At 41.1% G+C, this 6,442-nt stretch overlaps 1 pseudogene; it reads right to left on the minus strand.

The window, feature by feature from the left end:
• Nucleotides 1-2,408: 2,408 nt before the first annotated feature.
• LOC114494979 lies at nucleotides 2,409-3,429 on the minus strand (annotated as a pseudogene).
• Nucleotides 3,430-6,442: the final 3,013 nt, after the last annotated feature.

A 6,442-nucleotide genomic window follows, 5' to 3' on the forward strand; every position in this document is an offset into this window, starting at 1 on the left:
GCCACCCCTGGTGGGGACAATCAAGGACTGTTTTTTTTGTTTTTGTTTTTTTTCAAAAATGAAGGATTTAAATTTCACTAGACAGTCTCTAATTGCCCATCCAAATAGGGTGTTCAACTTTCTGGCATATCTGGGCCAGAGTGGAAGAAGAAGAGTCCTCTTGGGCCACACATTAAATATACAAACACAAATGAAAACTGAAGAGCAAAAAAAGGTTTTAAGTAAATTTATGATTTTGTGTTAAGCCACATTCACAGCCATCCTGGGTTGCATGCAGCCTTCAGGCCACAGATTGGACACACCTATGAGTCATGAATCTACTAAAGATGTGAGGAGATGAGGATTGAAGCATCTTTTTTATTACAGTAGCTTCCCCCACATTAAGGACGATAGGGCATAAGAAGTTACCCCTTCCTCAGAATAGGCCCAGTGCCTTTTCTACAAATGATGTTGACACATGTCTACTCAAACAAATTAATGCTCCCATCTTCACTGGCTCCTTTGGTGGGAATGACAAGCACACAAGCTGACCAGAATAGAAAGGAGGAGAGGCCACAGCAGCAGGAAAAAAAGGGGCAGACACACTGTACAATTTAGCTAGCCTTCACCTCACCACAGGATAATAACAAAACTCCCAGCTACATACAGGACTGGCCCTGCCTCGTGTCTCTCTGTCTTCGCCTTCTTACTGCACATCCTATGTGCCAACCATATGTAGTTTCTTAGGAGTTTAGTTAGATTTCCTGCTGTTCCTTGCCTTTGTGCCTTTGTATATTTTGTCCTCTCTGCAGGAAAAGTCTTGATCCTCTTATTGATGCAGTGAACTCCTTTTCTCCCTGCAAGACATGAGTCAAAATTCATATCCCCCACTAGAATATAAACACTAATGGGACAGAGACCTTGCTGTCTTGTCCACAATTATACACCCAATGGCTAGAACAGTGTCTGACACTTAGCCGCTCTTAGTGTTAGATGTATGGAAGGATGGATGGATGGGTAGATGGATGGACAGACGAATGGATGGACACTCATAAAGTGTTTCCTTAATCACCACAAGTGCCTTTGGGTGCAGGTCTCTCCTTTCCTGATGTATTTTCAGAACTTTGTACATATCTTTATTAGGCCTTATTCCCAAGAGGCTAAAATTTCCTAAAGAGAAGATATCTGTAGTGGTAGAGGCAGCAGGTGGATGGAGGAGAAGAAACCCGCTAGTTACAACACAAATTTCCATCTAAGAAGGCTGGATTCTGTTAAATAAAGAACCTTACTCTGCTGTTAAATTCTTGAATATCCAACAGGCTTCAGAGTATGGGCTTTTGGGACCTGACTATTTTTGTCAGAAAGAAAGGAAGAGAATTTTGAGGGTCAGGAGTAAGAGGAGGAAGTTAGTATGACTGGGAATCTGGGCAGGGATGGTGGGAAGTTGTTGTTAGTGATAAGGCTGGAAGGCTTTGTCGATTTTGTTCAAAATGAGTCACTCCAAGAATTGCTTCTGTGGTATGCAGATTATTTTCAGCTTAAGGCAACCAAGTTCCTGTGTAATCAAGATAAACTTCTGTCCTCCCACCCCCCACCAACTACCTAGAAAAATCTGAATTAGGGGTTTTGCTTATAATAAGAGATAATAGGAGATAACCTCTTTTAACCTAACTCTGAGGCAGGACAAACTTCTGATTACCAAACATCTGCTCTTCTTATAGTCCTGCAATGACCTTCCCCCTCTGAAGCCCTAAGGTGATCCTTAGTTCAAAATGTCATGTACACCTGATTTTCCCTTTCTGTCTTTGAACCTTTCATGTGCGTGGGGTCTCTGACTCTTCCATGTATGCAGAGTTCCCATGCATGTGTATATAATTAAATTTGGTCATTTTTCTCTTACTAGCACATTTCATGTCTATTTAATTATTAGACCAGCTGAAAGAAACTTGAAGGTAGAAGACAGTTTCCTCTTCCCCCATAATTTGAAGATATTTGCCCTTGTGTAGTGTAAACCTTCCCTCTTTCTCCCTAAGTCTTCAGTAAATTCTATATCACATGCTTGGAGTGAATGCTTCTGCAGGAAGGAAATATGGTACCCAGAACTTTGCCAGGTGATTCATCAGAAAGCTAAGAAACTCGGGAAAAATGGGACCTTGGACCAGAACACTCTGTAAGCCTCCTGGAAATACAGTTACCTTAAGGTGGGCTTTGCACGCCCATCAGGCATGAAATGGGGTGTGAGATAATTACCTCTAGATACTTGGGGCCGGCGAAGTTCCAGCTGATGGCTAACTTAAAGATGCTGCTCAACAAATTTGTTGAAAACAAACAAACAAATGAAAATCAAAATACAGGGGAGGGAACAATGAGAATAAAGAAAAATATAAATATTTGTACCTGAATTTAAGAACTGGGCTCTTTTTTAATATTCAGATTTTTATTTTAAAATCTGATCTGCCAGTTTGGTGTTTTCCACCAACTCAAGGAAGAGCAACCTTCACAGGCTTTAAAATATTTTGCTTATGAAGAGCTGCCTTTCTGGGAAACATAGCCGCAGCCAGTGCTGTCTTTTTTAGATGATTTCTTAGTCTTTTTTGCTTTCCTTGGCAGCCCTGTTAGATTGTTGTAGTTGAGCCTGTCGAACAAATTCAAAAAGTCTGGAGGCTTTCCTACAAATAAAATTTATTCAAGGGTCTTAGAAACACAGATAGGCAAAAACCTAGAAGTATTCCAAAGAAAGAAAAGTTAAAAGTTCTTACAGCAAAAAGTGCATTTTGAGAATTATATTAGTCCTGCATTCTTAGCCCTAGGATTGGCCCAGGATGGTTCCCAGTCAGATGTCGGGCAGTTGGGATGGGATGCCATGTGGTCTGGAAGGTGGGCGCCAGGAGGTCTGTTCATGACCCGCGGTCTGGACAATGGATGTCAGGTAGACGTATAAGTGAGTCCTTCAGGGAGTGATTAGAGGGTTATCTGGAGGTCCAGATGCAAATGCATCCAGGCATTGACACAGGACTGACAAGTTCAGAAAAGTTTAAGTTTCCAGACCAGTTTGAACAAGAAAGGAGTCTTTTTTACTGTCATGATGTGAGTAATTTCAGCAGCTTGGTTAAAGAGACTCCATTTTATAGACTCTGTATCTTCTCCTTTCCTCAAGCCTTTCTGATTCCTTTTGGCCACTATATCAGCAAGCAATGCTCCAGTGATGGCCTTTTGGAATTTGACTGCATGGTGGGTTCTTTTCTTTGGAATGTTTTTGGGCCATCCCTTTTCTTGCATTCTTCTGTGGAGGACAGACAATCCAATTTATCTTCTGAGGATTCCTCTAGGAAAGGAATGCTGACTTGCATTTTGCCCTAAGATATTGGGAAGCCTTTCCGTCTTCCTAGTGTAGAGCCTCCCTTGTCCAGGGTAGACTTCACATCCACCAGGACGGCAGAGCTTAACCATCAAGGCTGTGGCTGTAGGGGAAGAGGAAGGATGGCAAGGAGGAGAACTGAGTCCTGATTCTTTAGTGCAAACATAGAAATGAAAACAGCATCCCTGTAATAATAAGGACTGCTCGGAGATAGAATTTTCACTCACAAAAGTGTCATCAGAAGTTTTGGCAAAATTAAAATTTTGAGGAAACTTCTTGACCCCTCATTCATTCCCTCCCCTGATGTCAGACACTTTCCCGTAAGCACTTGCGTTGCCAAAGGACAAATTTCTAACAACAAAATACCTCTAAATGAGGGAATTTTATCCTCTTCTCCGAGTCCATGAAGCTCCCCACTGGATAAGGGAGTAACCACTGAGATTCAGCATTGTACCCTCATGCCTTTCCCCTCTCTACGTCTTCCTGCCCAGCACTGAGCACATAAAAGGACTTAACAACTAACTGCATGTTCACTGGGTACATACTCTCCACCATCTCTCCTTCCCTTCCCTTCCCTTCCCTTCCCCAATGTTCATGCCCTAATTCAAGACCCAGCATCTCCTACTTTATCCCCAGGTTCCCAATATAGCTTTCTTCCTGGACTAACAATTTATCTGCTCTCAATCAATTTCTGTCCTACCTTCAACTAATCTTAAAATGCTATTTGATTCTGTACTTACCTGTGCCCTATTGTGAAGAATTAAGTATAGACTATACCCCAGCATGTTTCCTGGACTTATTCATCAACTTTCTGCTCCCTTGGGAAGAATTTAGTTCATCCTATTTTCTAGACAGAGTGCTTTTTACACTCTCCCACTGTCAGAAATAATTGTTTATGTGTCTGTTTCCACACAAGATTAGGATGTTCTAGGACACAACTATGCCTTAGTTCTCTGTAGCTCTGGGGCTCCAGCCCAATGCACACACTCCATGAATGATGGGCATGAAGTAAATGATTTTAAAATAACTAGGAAGCTACAGCCCTGGTTGGTGAGGCTCAGTGGATTGAGTGTTGGCCTGTGGACCAAAGAGTTGACAGTTTGATTCCCAGTCGGGGTACATGCCTGGGTTGCAGTCCAGGTCCTCATTAGGGGGCACACTAGAGGCAATCACACATTGGTATTTCTGTCCTTCTCTTTCTCCCTCCCGTCCCCTCTCTCAAAAATAAATTAAATTTTTGTTAAATAAAATAAAATAATTAGGAAGCTACGGTATTGAAAGCATCCCACAATTTGGAGTGAGACAATTGTGTTGTAGTAGAAAAATAAAGATTTGAGAATAAACTAATCCCTGTGACTGAGGAACTGTGTTGGACAAGTTCCGTACACTTCCTGAGTCCTGGGCACTTCAATCTGGTTGTTATGAGGACGGGATGCAAGCTGTCTGGTGTCAGACCCTGGCTTGATCATTTGCTGACTATGAGATATTATGCAAGTTACTTCACCTCTTTACACTTCAGTTTCTTCATCTGTAAGTGAGAAAATCATGGTCCCTACCTCACAAAGTTGTTTATGAAAATTAAATAAGATAATATATGAAATATGCTTAGGACAGTGCCTGTTCCCCCTAAGTGCAAAATAAATGTTACATCTCGTTACTAAAACACCTAAGCAACCTCCTTTTATTTAAACCTCCTACTTTTGTGTATGCTGTTCCCTCCTTATTATTCTTATCAAAATCTCACAGATGTCTCAGTTTTTTAAACTAGAATTTTTGGCTAGCTTAATGTAACATCTGTTCAGTATCTATGAGAAGCACCATAGCAATTATCCCTAAAACTGGCTGATCATAGGAATCGTTTGTGGTTCTTGTAGAAAATACCTAGTCACTAGCCTATCCCAGAACTTCTAAATCCTGAGACAAGCATTTTTAACTAGGCACCAGGCGGCCCTTATGAGGAGCAACTTTAGGAAGCATTATCATATAGCATATTTCTCAAATTCCCCAGCTTTCAAGTTAGACCCATCTGCCTTTTGAATTCCCCTTTACCAAGCTCCAAGACCTGGTTAGGTTTCTTAACTTCTCTAAGTCTCAGTTTAGAGACTTATCCTTATCTATAACATGGGAATAATAATTGTACCTATTTAATAGGATTGTCATAAGGATGAAATGAGACATTATATAATACATTTACCCCAATGCCTGGCAGAGTAAATGCTCAGTCAATGTAAGGCTATATCAAGTGCCTACTATGTGCTACTTAATACTTGGCACAACCTCTTTACTCCCTCTGCCAAGATACCAATATCTTTTTTTTTCAGATTATACTAAATTATATAACTTATATGTACTGAATGGTTACTATGAGAAAACAGGTTCATATAATTTAGTTACCTTATCCAAAATCATAAGCAGAGCACCCAGCAGCAGAGCCAAGATATCAGTCTAAACATTTATTGCTTCAAAGCCCACTATCTTGCCACTATATCATTCTGAGACATATAAGATCTCCTTCTTTAAAATGCTATACATTATATTTCTCTCACTCTTTATTATTTGTCAAAATTTGTCAGATATTACTTTGGTGTCACTATGTCTCTGCCAAGTTTTCAACTTATTTGTAGTCATGTCTTGTCACCTCTATAAACCAGTCGTGTTTCTTTTAAGATATTATCTATTTATTTTTAGGGAGAGGGGCCTGGCCCACAACCTGGGCTTGTGCCTTGCCAAGGAATTGAACCATCAACCTTTTGGTTCACAAGCTGGTGCTCAGTCCACTGAGCCACACCAGCCAGGGCAACCAGCAATTTTCAACTGGAGGCTATTTCCCCCCAGAGGTCATTTAACAATATCTGGAGATATTTTGGGTCATTACAGTTTGGGGAGGATGGTACTTCTAGCATCTAGGGGGTAGAGGCCAAGGATGCTGCTAAATATCCTGTAATACACAGGACAGTCAGCGTTTCCCAAGAAAGAATTGTCCAGGTTACACTGTCTACAGTGCTGTGGATGAGACAGCTGTAGGCTGCAGGTTCCCTATGAGCAAGAACCAGGTACCACCCGCGTTCATATCCTGTCCAACAGTCCTTCTCAACATGCTTTATT

Source organism: Phyllostomus discolor, chromosome 4 (assembly GCF_004126475.2).
Source record: "Phyllostomus discolor isolate MPI-MPIP mPhyDis1 chromosome 4, mPhyDis1.pri.v3, whole genome shotgun sequence".
In the NCBI taxonomy this organism is placed as follows: domain Eukaryota; kingdom Metazoa; phylum Chordata; class Mammalia; order Chiroptera; family Phyllostomidae; genus Phyllostomus; species Phyllostomus discolor.